At 38.3% G+C, this 13,591-nt stretch overlaps 1 protein-coding gene across 13 annotated transcripts in view; it reads left to right on the top strand.

Moving 5' to 3' along the window:
* RNF180 (ring finger protein 180) overlaps window positions 1-13,591 on the top strand; it is a 235,804-nt gene that overhangs the window by 166,318 nt on the left and 55,895 nt on the right. The window contains exons 7-8 of one of the 13 annotated variants that reach the window (XR_007726438.1): window positions 11,958-12,242; window positions 13,336-13,509. The exons of 10 other annotated variants lie outside the window; for them this stretch is intronic. The gene's annotated coding sequence lies outside the window, so the exon portion shown is untranslated. Of the gene's footprint in view, window positions 1-3,380; window positions 3,472-11,957; window positions 13,510-13,591 lie in introns of all 13 variants that reach the window. 2 more of the 13 variants (XR_007726437.1, XR_007726439.1) reach the window with 2 other exon arrangements.

Raw genomic sequence — 13,591 nt, 5'->3', positions numbered from 1 at the left:
ACAGAAAGAGACAGCTAAGAAGAGCCTTCCTAAGGTGCAGTAAACCTCAGACTGGCAGCACAGGGCTCCTGCCAAAGAGATGGACTTTAAATGAATCAGACTATAGAGCACGTTATGCCCCAGGGAATTGTTAGAAACAGTAGAGCAATCACCAAGCAATTAGTAGAATCTAACAGCTGAGTGTGATACTAATAAAGACAGTCCAGACAGAAGCTTAAAGGAGAGATTATGGAAAGAGACAGTCAAAGAACCTGGCTAAAGCTGTGTGCAGTCATCCTTGGTGATCAGGGAGTCTGATCACACATTCCTCAGTCTGTATTCTGGAGTATCATCAGAGGCTGCACACAGTAGGAGAAACAGACTTCCCTAAACTAATTCATCCACGTTACCAAACATAAAAGAAAATAACTGAAACCTCCAGGAGGAGACTCCAGAAGGAATCCCATACATCTATGGTTAATTGATTTTTGACAAGAGTTATAAGAATTAGCCTTTGTGTCATTTCAAAACAATGGCACTGGGACAACTGGATACCCACATGTAAAAGAATGAATTTGGACCCCTACCTCATGCCATGTATATGTTAACTCAATATAGAAAAAAGAACTAAATGTGAGGGTTGAAAATATAAAACTCTTAGAAGAAAACATACATATAGTTTTTTGTGAACTAGGATTAAGCAGCAGCTCCTTAGATATAAGACCTGATATATGAACAGCCAAAGAAAAAATAAGAGTTCAAAGTTGAAAGCTTCCTTGCTTTAAAGAATGTATCAAGAAAGTAAAAAGACAACCACAGAATGAAAAGATATATTTGTAAATCATGTGTATGATAAGGATCTAGTATCTGGAATATATAAAGAACTCTTATAACTTAATAAAAAGACAAATAACCCAATTGAAAAATGGGCAAAAATTGAATAGACAGTTCTCCAAAGATGATTTAAAAATGGCCAATAAGCATGTGAAAAGATGCTCAACATCATTAGTCACTAGTGAAATGCAGATTAAAAGTATAATGAGATATCACTTCATACCCACCAGCATGGCTACAATCAGAAAGATAAAAACAAGTGTTGGTGGGGATATGGAGAAATCAGTACTTCTGTATATTGCTGGCTGGAATTATAAAATGTTCAGTCACTTCAGAAAACAATAAATTTCAACATGGCAGATTCCAGGTATGCTTGTGGGTTGGGAAAGTTCTGGAGTGTCCCAAATTAACTAGAGTTTTTGTTGTTGTCTGTGGAAATAAGAAGCCTCCCAGTGTATGTAGAGCTGAGGAAGACCTTAGGATAAGTGGGACACTTCACATTCATTGACTGATAACCTCACATCTTTCACACTTGGAGCTACCACATTTTAGATGTGGGCCTGTTCCGGGAGGTGCCATGTGCTTCCCAAAAGAATCTGCAGGCCAAGAAAGGGAAAAGGGCATAATTTAGAAACGTTTTGTGGAATGGGGTTATCCAGGTGAGGGGATCCCTCCCACAAAGACATCATTGTCTTGGGTTGAGAGGATCCATTATCTGTTCTTGTTGACTTTCTGAGTGCAGCATTCAAACCAAGCATGCCATTTCTCCCATTGTGTACTGACTCTGGAGGGCATTCCTATCTTCCTGCAGGCATTGCTACTAACAGACCCAGTTTCAGCTGTTCAGATCGCAGTCCATAGTCACATAGAAGATAGGAGTGTTTCATGGGTTGCAAAGGGAGCCACGGTCATTGCAACATGCCTCCCCACAGTGAACTTTCTCACTGCTGTCACCCCCACCCCATTCACAATACACCCATGCCTCAGCAAGGATGATTCCCTTTATTGTTACCTTATTTTCCTCCCTTAACTTCCCTCTCCCTTTAGACCATACACCACCCCCCAACACCAGTACTCATGGGCCTTAACATAGTGGAACCAGGTGCTGATGAGCAGATGTATGGTTGAACTCCACTGGAGAAAGGAAAAGGAAATAGCTAATTCTCTACCTTGTCTATGGAAGTCCCAGACTAGGTATGGAAATTACATTTAAACTAACTAGGATTTTAAGTGATGGAACAGAAAAATACCAGGGATATTATGACTGTCACAGTAATTGGAGCATGCTCCTAGCATCTAGACAGCAGGGTAGGGATGACATATCCTGCAGCACTTGGCCAGTCCCACACAATGAAGAATATCCTGAGTTCTGTCTGATGTTCTGATGTCCTGCTGGACATTATCCAAGATATACAACTCATTTGCAAGAATATCACGTGTCTCTTCTTATCCACTATGACAATTTATCATTTGTCTTGGTCTATTGTCCTTATTCCCATTAAGGCCATTTCACACTTTCTCTTATTTTACACCAGTAAGTCTGGTCTGTTAATTCTAATGCTAATAATGGTTTTATTCTTGCCTCCGTATATACCTCCACTCTTCGTTTTTCTGTTCATCTTGTACTTTTAGTCTCTGTTTCTAAAAGCCATACTTGTCACGATACATTCTAGTGTAGTCATTCTTAAACTTACAGAATTGAATATTTTTAAAATAAAAAGGAATAGCAAAATAAGCATGGTAGTTAGAGCAGTGTTTCTCAAACATTTCTATACCACTTTTACAATTTTCACTAAATCCACATACCTTGTGATTTTTCTTAAATCTAAGGGTTTTCTTTATATCAACAGTTTTTTTCTTAAGTACTTATTTTAACCTCATCCTTAGCAATATATTTGTGAATTTATGGATTTGATATTTAGTTTATATATTTTTTCTAATACCTCAAGTAGGTAACTGAAAATTTTTAATATGTTCATTCAATTCAACCCAAAATTATCTCACATATTGCTCGTGCTTTGCAAACCAATTTTTGAAACACACTGACTTATATACATGCAGGTTTCTCTCTAGGGAAAAAAAAAAAAAACCTGAAGACAGAAACACTTAAAACAATCCCTGGAGTTTAGGGGTAAAGATAGAGGAGTAGAACAGATCATTCTATCATTGTTGTTTTTTTAAGCTGTACTGTACCACTTGATTTTTTCAAAAAACCATCAGAATGAGTTACTTTTACCCTTTTAAAAAAGTAAATAAACCAAACTGCAGCATTAAATGATGGTGGGCATAGAGGGTGAAGTACTATATCTTTTCACACAGAACACAGAGAGAATCATGACTTGTTTGAAGCCAAGGATGGATTCAGTGATTACCTTTTGTGAAGCCACCAATATATCTCTATTCATAGCTTTCAAAAGACTTTTCCTAAACCCTTAAGCATAAATTTATATAAAAATAATTATAAGCATCATAAAAGTATAAAATAGCATTTTGTATCATAGTAAAAGCTCAATAAAGTTATAGTTTAATTGGGATTACTTTAATAGATTTCCTTATTTCTGTAACAGTGGGCAAACCAGTTATTCTCGGACACAGAAACAGTTACTGAAATGATTTTTCAGTGCTCCAGAGCCATTAATGGACATCAGTAAGCACAAGGTAAACATAACTTCCTGGGGCAAAAAGCTTGGATAAATGTTCTAACGTAAGGAAGTTTTCTAACACTACAGATTTCTCCTAGGGGAAAGGGTTTAAAAATGATTGCAACAGCTTTTTATTCTAGTAAAAAAAAATTATACTGAATTATAAGTACCAAATATTGTACTACCAAAAACTAAATGAAATTAAAATGGACAAATTTTAACTAAATCTGACTTAATAGAAACTCCTAAATATTAACATTTGCTAAGCATATGTTGCTTACTATAATGCCTTACATATTGTAAAATCTATAACTCCATTTTGACAAAGTGTCAGGTAAAGAAATTTTGTTTTTTGAAGTAAAGCACTCCTCAGCAAATGTACAAGAACAGAAATTATAACAAACTGTCTCTCAGACCACAGTGCAATCAAACTAGAACTCAGGACTAAGAAACTCAATCAAAACCGCTCAACTACATGGAAACTGACAACCTGCTCCTGAATGACTACTGGGTACATAACGAAATGAAGGCAGAAATAAAGATGTTCTTTGCAACCAATGAGAACAAAGATACAACATACCAGAATCTCTGGGACACCTTCAAAGCAGTGTGTAGAGGGAAATTTATAGCACTAAATGCCCACAAGAGAAAGCTGGAAAGATCTAAAATTGACACCCTAACATCACAATTAAAAGAACTAGAGAAGCAAGAGCAAATGCATTCAAAAGTTAGCAGAAGGCAAGAAATAACTAAGATCAGAGCAGAACTGAAGGAGATAGAGACACAAAAAACCCTCCAAAAAATCAATGAATCCAGGAGCTGGTTTTTTGAAAAGATCAACAAAATTGACAGACCACTAGCAAGACTAATAAAGAAGAAAAGAGAGAAGAATCAAATAGATGCAATAAAAAATGATAAAGGGGATATCACCACCGACCCCACAGAAATACAAACTACCATCAGAGAATACTATAAACACCTCTACGCAAATAAACTAGAAAATCTAGAAGAAATGGATAATTTCCTGGACACTTACACTCTTCCAAGACTAAACCAGGAAGAAGTTGAATCCCTGAATAGAACAATAACAGGCTCTGAAATTGAGGCAATAATTAATAGCCTACCAACCAAAAAAAGTCCAGGACCAGATGGATTCACAGCTGAATTCTACCAGAGGTACAAGGAGGAGCTGGTACCATTCCTTCTGAAACTATTCCAATCAATAGAAAAAGAGGGAATCCTCCCTAACTCATTTTATGAGGCCAACATCATCCTGATACCAAAGCCTGGCAGAGACACAACAAAAAAAGAGAATTTTAGACCAATATCCCTGATGAACATCGATGCAAAAATCCTCAATAAAATACTGGCAAACCGGATTCAGCAGCACATCAAAAAGCTTATCCACCATGATCAAGTGGGCTTCATCCCTGGGATGCAAGGCTGGTTCAACATTCGCAAATCAATAAACATAATCCAGCATATAAACAGAACCAAAGACAAGAACCACATGATTATCTCAATAGATGCAGAAAAGGCTTTTGACAAAATTCAACAGCCCTTCATGCTAAAAACGCTCAATAAATTCGGTATTGATGGAACGTACCTCAAAATAATAAGAGCTATTTATGACAAACCCAGAGGCAATATCATACTGAATGGGCAAAAACTGGAAGCATTCCCTTTGAAAACTGGCACAAGACAGGGATGCCCTCTCTCACCACTCCTATTCAACATAGTGTTGGAAGTTCTGGCTAGGGCAATCAGGCAAGAGAAAGAAGAAAGTGTATTCAGTTAGGAAAAGAAGAAGTCAAATTGTCCCTCTTTGCAGATGATTGTATATTTAGAAAACCCCATTGTCTCAGCCCAAAATCTCCTTAAGCTGATAAGCAACTTCAGCAAAGTCTCAGGATACAAAATTAATGTGCAAAAATCACAAGCATTCTTATACACCAGTAACAGACAAACACAGAGCCAAATCATGAATGAACTTCCATTCACAATTGCTTCAAAGAGAATAAAATATCTAGGAATCCAACTTACAAGGGATGTAAAGGACCTCTTCAAGGAGAACTACAAACCACTGCTCAGTGAAATAAAAGAGGACACAAACAAATGGAAGAACATACCATGCTCATGGATAGGAAGAATCAATATCGTGAAAAATGGCCATACTGCTCAAGGTAATTTATAGATTCAATGCCATCCCCATCAAGCTACCAATGAGTTTCTTCACAGAATTGGAAAAAACTGCTTTAAAGTTCATATGGAACCAAAAAAGAGCCCGCATCTCCAAGACAATCCTAAGTCAAAAGAACAAAGCTGGAGGCATCACGCTACCTGACTTCAAACTATACTACAAGGCTACAGTAACCAAAACAGCATGGTACTGGTACCAAAACAGAGATATAGACCAATGGAACAGAACAGAGTCCTCAGAAATAATACCACACATCTACAGCCATCTGATCTTTGACAAACCTGAGAGAAACAAGAAATGGGGAAAGGATTCCCTATTTAATAAATGGTGCTGGGAAAATTGGCTAGCCATAAGTAGAAAGCTGAAACTGGATCCTTTCCTTACACCTTATACAAAAATTAATTCAAGATGGATTAGAGACTTAAATGTTAGACCTAATACCATAAAAATCCTAGAGGAAAACCTAGGTAGTACCATTCAGGACATAGGCATGGGCAAAGACTTCATGTCTAAAGCAATGGCAACAAAAGCCAAAATTGACAAATGGGATCTCATTAAACTAAAGAGCTTCTGCACAGCAAGAGAAACTACCATCAGAGTGAACAGGCAACCTACAGAATGGGAGAAAATTTTTGCAATCTACTCATCTGACAAAGGGCTAATATCCAGAACCTACAAAGAACTCAAACAAATTTACAAGAAAAAAACAAACAACCCCATCAAAAAGTGGGCAAAGGATATGAACAGACATTTCTCAAAAGAAGACATTCATACAGCCAACAGACACATGAGAAAATGCTCATCATCACTGGCCATCAGAGAAATGCAAATCAAAACCACAATGAGATACCATCTCACACCAGTTAGAATGGCAATCATTAAAAACTCAGGAGACAACAGGTGCTGGAGAGGATGTGGAGAAATAGGAACACTTTTACCCTGTTGGTGGGATTGTAAACTAGTTCAACCATTATGGAAAACAGTATGGCGATTCCTCAAGGATCTAGAACTAGATGTACCATATGACCCAGCCATCCTATTACTGGGTATATACCCAAAGGATTATAAATCATGCTGCTATAAAGACACATGCACATGTATGTTTATTGCAGCACTATTCACAATAGCAAAGACTTGGAATCAACCCAAATGTCCATCAGTGACAGACTGGATTAAGAAAATGTGGCACATATACACCATGGAATACTATGCAGCCATAAAAAAGGATGAGTTTGTGTCCTTTGTAGGGACATGGATGCAGCTGGAAACCATCATTCTTAGCAAACTATCACAAGAACAGAAAACCAAACACCACATGTTCTCACTCATAGGTGGGAACTGAACAATGAGATCACTTGGACTCGGGAAGGGGAACATCACACACCGGGGCGAGGGGAGAGGGGAGAGGGGAGGGATTGCATTGGGAGTTATACCTGATGTAAATGACGAGTTGATGGGTGCTGACGAGTTGATGGGTGCAGCACAGCAACATGGCACAAGTATACATATGTAACAAACCTGCACGTTATGCACATGTACCCTAGAAGTTAAAGTATAATAATAAAAAAAAAAAAGAAATTTTGTTTTTTTATTTAATTTTGTCTATTTTATATGCTTGTGTCATCGGGCTGCATATTCATCGGAGATTGGGACTTCTCAGACTAGATTATAATCTTTTAACAGTTCACTAGGAAAAGATGAAAATCAGATTCAAATATACTTTGTTTCATCCATGTTTCCGTGAATTTATTCAACCATCCTTGCATTTGTTACATAAATCCCACTTGGTCATGGTGTATCATCTTCTTGATGCGTTGTTGAAATCCGTTTGCTAGTACTTTGTTGAGGATTTTTGCATCTATTTTCATCAGGGCTGTTGGCCTTAAAACTTTTTTTGCTATTGTCTCATCTGGTCTTTATTTTTTTTTCCCCTTCTAATTTGGGATTTAGTTTGTTCTTGCTTTTCTAGTTTCTTGAGGTACATCATTAGGTCATTTATTTGAAATCTTTCTAGTGTTGTGATGTATGCATTTATTGCTATGAACTTGCCTCTTAATACTGCTTTTGTTTTGTCTTGTAGCTTTTGGCATATTATGTTTCTATTTTCACTTGTTTCACATACTTTTAAAATTTAAATTTCTTTCTTTATACGTTTGTCTTTCAGGAGCATATTGTTCAATGTCCACATATTTATATAGTTTCTAATGTTCCTCTTTTTCATGTCCAGTTTTATTCCATTGTGACCAAATAAGCTACTTGACATAACTTCAAGTTTCAAAATTTTGTTATACTTCTTTTGTTCTAACACATGGTCAACCCTAGAGAATGGTCCATGTGCTGATGAAAGGAATGTGTAATCTACTGCTGTTGGGTGACATGTTCTGTAAATGTCTGCTAAGTCCATTGGGTCTGTGGTGCAGCTTCAATCCAATGTTTGTTAATTATCTGTCTAGATCTGTGCAGTGCTGAGAATGAGTTATTAAAGTCTCCAACTGTTATTGTATTGAGATCTATCTCTCTCTTTAGATCTAATGATACTTGCTTTTATCTGGGTGTTCCAGTGTTTGGGTACATTTTTATAGTATTTATAATTATTATATTCTTGGGGGTGACCCACAGGATGTTTCTCAGGCCCAGGACACAGCTGTATGGCTGTTCAACTGGTCTACAGGTGATTCTGAGGGTTGGGGAGTGGCCCATGGGGCTGTTTTGTAGACCTGGAATGCAAGCCCAGGGTTATTTAATACGCCTGGATGCATTCTCACCAGAGGCTCCCTACATGGCTATTTCTTGATCCTGAGACATGGGTGCACAGCTGCTCAGCCAGCCTTTGGGCATGTCCGCCAGGGATGTAGGTATGAGGCTGCATAGTTAGCTCAGGGGCATGCCTCCCCAGGGCAGCCTGCAGGCCTGTTTCTCAGGCCCATATTAGGGATACAGGACCATTGGGGGCATTCCAGGGCTATGCTTCAGGTGACGGGTGCTATATGGCTGCTTCTCAGGTCCTGAGCATGGGTGTGTAGCCCTTCTGCTGGCCCAGAGGTGTATCTGCTGCTTGGAGGCTCAGGAGGTCTCTTCTGCTTAGGGGACGACATGCAGTAGATTGGCCAGCTCAAGGGCAGGTTGCCCTGGGTGGAACTGGCAGACTCTTTCTCCAGCTGAAAATGTGACAGCAGGGGTTGATTTGCCTACTATGCTTATTCAGAGTCACGGCCAATTCATGCCGCTGGAATTGTGGTTTTCAGCCACCTGTGTAGGCTTTGTATAATGAAGATGGGGCCCCAATGCTGGAGAGATAGATGCAGAGGCTACTGGTCCCCAGAGTAGTGTACTCCAGAGGCAGCTCTCATCTGAAGATGATACCATGCTGCAGCAGCTTGGCTCACAGGGGGTTGGTAGGAGTGGAGCATGCACCCTTTGTCCTCCTAATCTTGGGCAGTGCAGCTGCATAAATTACTGGAAGCTTTCCAAACTGGGATCAGGGCTTGCAAGGACTATGGAATTCTCCTATTGTAAGGACTGATAGGTGTTTGTCAGGGAGACGAGGGTCAGGGAATGATCTTTGGCTTCCCTTTTCCCGACACGGAAGTCCATCTGGACCCCAAACAGATCTGATCTTAGTCGGGGAGATGGGGGTGCAGAAGTCAGGTGCCTCCACACTGCCCTCCTGGACTTCCAGTGACCACAGGTGCATCTCCACTCCTGTGCTGCACTCCAGCACTCGGCCTTCAACACTCAAGTCAAATCCTAGCTGTATATTTGTTCCCTTAGTCCTTTCCCATGAGGAGGTGGGAGATGAATGCCAGGTGTCTATAGTCAGCTATCTTGCTGGTATCACTCCTCCAAGTTTACTTCCAGAAGATACATACATAAGCATTCGTCGGCATGGGGTGAGATATTCCTGGTTGGTGTCTCCTTTCCCAGCATATGAAGTATGCTGTTTTGGCCCCAGATCCCGCAGGGTGTGCCGTTACTAGTAAACCTGGCAGCTATCACTTGGTGAGCACCTGCTATGTCTCGAGAGCTGGCTCTGAGACTTAAGCTGTTCTAATTTCTGTGATTCAAACTGATAATTTTCTGTTGAATATAAGCTTTAACAGTAAACCCAAACTTTTCACTAACTTGTGTTGTTCACCTTATAAATAAGTATTTTGAGTGCCTCACGTGAATACAAAATGAGTTTCACCAGAAGGGTCCCTTGCAAGTGAAATTTTCTTACCCTTGTAAAGGTACAAAGCAAGCATTGCTCGTGAAGCCCCGAAGATGGTTTTAAGACAGTTTGTGAATTTTTATTGACACAGAAGGTGGGTCAAATGCCAAATATATTAACCCCTCTCCATTCTTACTTAAGAATAGCAGATGTACTTAGCACAGCATCCTCACTGAACCATACTCTTGCCTACTGTTCAACAATACAAAGAAAACTATTTTAGTTATATACCACTGGAAAAAAATAGTAAAACCAACGTATTAAAGGATAAGAGTGAAATGAGATTTAAAGTTCTAAAGATCACCTCACAAGATATTACTAAACCAAAAGCTATGTTAAGTATTGAGGATTTAGCATCAGCTGGTAAACATTATTTTGGTAGAGGTCTCCCTTTTTACACAGATCACTTACTGGGACTCTGATTCCTAATCTTGTCTATTCCTTGCAAATGTGTCCTTTATTGTACATTAAGTTCCTGGAGCCAAAGAATGCCTATAAATAAGCATATGCAGCACATATTGAAACTTGGGATAGTCAGATCTCGTCTCAAGGGCAGGACCCATCCTAAACATAGGTATATAATGCAAAACTCTTGAAGTAGTCTAGTAGTAGTAGTAGTAGTAGTAGTAGTAGTAGTGGTAGTGGTAGTAGTAGAAGAAGAACACATTATAAATTTATCAGATCATTTTTTTGCAGTTTGTATCTCCAGGAAAAAAAATAATATATCCAACAACAAAGAACAAAGAACGGAATTCTGAGGAGAAAAAGCCTTCAGAATTATGAGATAATTTTAAATGGGTAAACAAGGCCATCAGTAATCTGAATGAGATGGCTAGACATACATCTCCTAGTCTTTTACATTTGAACATAATACTATTAGGTCCACTTAAATGACTGTGCCTTATATTTATAATAATGTTCTTATCTTCCCCTCCTGAATAAGACTAGGGCACCCTGAATAAACTTATCAAAACACTTGCAACTTTAGAATTATCTTTTTACTAGATAGGATTTAATAATACTTTACCTATCATACAGCTTTAACTCCTGCATTTAGCAGAATGCCTAAAACTATTCTCAACATATTTACTTATATAATGAATTGTTTACATAAAAAGTTATCAAAATTTAAGCATAATGCTGAAATCGAAGTTGCACCACCATATTGATGAAGTCTGTGGTTTAAAGTTATCCTAATATGTGTGGTCGTTCTTTTTTAAATTGTGATATAATACCGTGAAACCTCATGGTAATACATCCTGTAATAATGTGAATTCTGATCTTATGTAGTTGGTGATTGCCTCCTGCCCTCAGGCAAATTAAGACTAGAATTATTTTATTCTAACAGTCACTGATAGTGTCACACAAAAATGCTGCTGTTTCCACTGCCACTACAACCACATTTAACTAAATGTATAATTGAAACACACTTGAGATCTTTCCAGGATATTGTTTTTTTGTCTTTTTCTAGCATACTCAACAATATTAAATACTGATTAAATGTAATAAATTATGTGTTTAAATAAGCATCGACAGCCTAATAGGTAGCATCGGCTGAGGAGGAGATAAAGGTAGTTTTCATCACCTTTTACTCCAAGCTGTACATCTTAGTCTGCCTTCAGATTTTTCTTAATGTTTCTTCCAGGTAATTTTAGGAAGTGTAGTATTGAATATTGTATGTTGCCAAATTCTACATTTCCAAATTCAAATGTCACTGGAATGGGGCAACACAGAGCTACAGAAAGAACGATATCCTTGGATAAGGTTAGTAAAGTTTTATAATGGAATGAGATAAACCTTAACATATTTAAATAAATTCAAATAATTTAATTACAGAAAAGGACCATTTCATCTAGTTGTTATCAAATCTATCTGTGCATCAGAATCACCCAAGCAGCTTGTTAGAAAGCATAGACTCCCAAGTCAAATACACAGCAATTGTGCTTGCACATGTCTGGGTGAGGTGCTAGAATTTGTCATTTTAACAAGCACCCTAGGTGATTTTGATATCCAGCCAAACATTCTGGAATCGCTGATCTAGTACAATGCCCTACAGACAGCAATTACATTTAATTCATCTCTGTATTCCTAGCTGGATCAGCAAAGTGCCATGCATATAGCAGGTGCAAGATAAATGTCTGCAGGAGATACAGCAGGAAGTTGGTACAAAGAGAAGTTCTGTGACTTGTGGAAGGCCCTCCAGTTAAGAAGCGTTGGAAACCACTTCTTATTTGGCCCAGCAATGGAGGGACAAGGGCTTCTGGATCCTCTTTTAACCATCTTTCCAAACAAGTATACTATATTACATCATCCAAAATTGGTCTCATGAGGTTATAGTAAGCACATGCAGTTGTATATGTTCAACGGTATGTTGCAGGTACGATTCCCATCTCATCTTGCAAATTTCAATATAGCAGCTTCTCTAATAGGTGTTATAAAAATATTTCTAACCCTTGCCTGCTTCAGTGCTTTAATATACGAGTTTAAGTAGCTTAAAAGTACATTGTGTAGTTAAGTTCCTTGAAGACAGGAAACAAAATGTCATGGACATCATTATTACTTTCACTTCTCTCATCTACCCCCTAGAAAGTTTGTGGCCAGTTATCAAAACTGCAGGTATTAGATGACTTTTACAATGTCCTTTTGATCTGCTGTACTAGAATTCAATTACATTTCCAAATAAGTTCTCAGTATTAAGAGAGGGTAATGCAATGGGATTCTCCAGTTATTGCTCAACATTTTAGAACATGGCTACCAATTTTCCAGAAGGAGGAGGAAGAGGGAGAGGAAAAGGAAGGGAAGGGAAGGAATAATAAGAATCCCTAAGTTGCAGACTCTTCACCTTCGTTTGCATTATCTGCCATATGACACACCACATGGGTCTCATTTCCAAGGGCATTTAGAAAGTTGTGGTCAATTTTCCCAAGAGTTAATACAATACCACTTATTTGGGGGGATTTTTAACCTCTCAGAAAATACCCTGAATCTTAGTTGTTAAGCCCTAAGAAAAAGACCATATTACTGTAAATGAATGTTATTTGATAACTTCTCTCATTTTCTTCATCAATATGAATGACACTGACAAGCCCCTTTAACCAAGTGATAGTGCCATAAGCATCTTACACTAAAGGGCTGTAAATGGGCAGTGGGAAAAGTGGACTTTAATAAAACAGCTATGCATTGCTGCAGAAACCGTTGAGAGAATATCTAACTTGAAATGATTTAACTCTTAAACATATGAAGGATTTTTAAATGCACTACAGTCATATCAACCTCTAGCATACATGATGAGCATGAAAATACCTTTTCTCTAACTTGTATGCTGGTTCGTGGGTGTGCGATTGGGAAGGGAGTTAGAGTTGCAGGGTTAATAGATAACTTCAGTTGCCTAGAGTAGTGTATTTTTCACATTTTCCCTTTTGTTGTTAATTGTAAACTTTGTGAATCAGTTTTCCCTTTAAATTTCTTAGGTAAAAATCAACCCAAGGCAGTGATTAAGAAAAACTGAGAAAATTTAATTCAAATCACTTGAGCCAAAGCTCAAGGCAGTGAAGTAGGATGGAAACTGAGAAAATGCTACAGGTGATCATTGCGGGATGAAAGTAAGAGGGGATGGTTGACGGAAAACCTAGTTTACTTCTCAGGTTAGTAACTAGCTCTGCACCAGCCAAAGAGGTTGTTCTCCATTAAACGGTCCAACTCAGATCATGCCTTGCTTTCTATGGC

This window comes from Macaca thibetana, chromosome 6 (genome assembly GCF_024542745.1).
Source record: "Macaca thibetana thibetana isolate TM-01 chromosome 6, ASM2454274v1, whole genome shotgun sequence".
Classification (NCBI taxonomy): domain Eukaryota; kingdom Metazoa; phylum Chordata; class Mammalia; order Primates; family Cercopithecidae; genus Macaca; species Macaca thibetana.
Note: the sequence above shows the minus strand (reverse complement) of the source record. Positions and strands in the feature narration are given on the sequence as shown.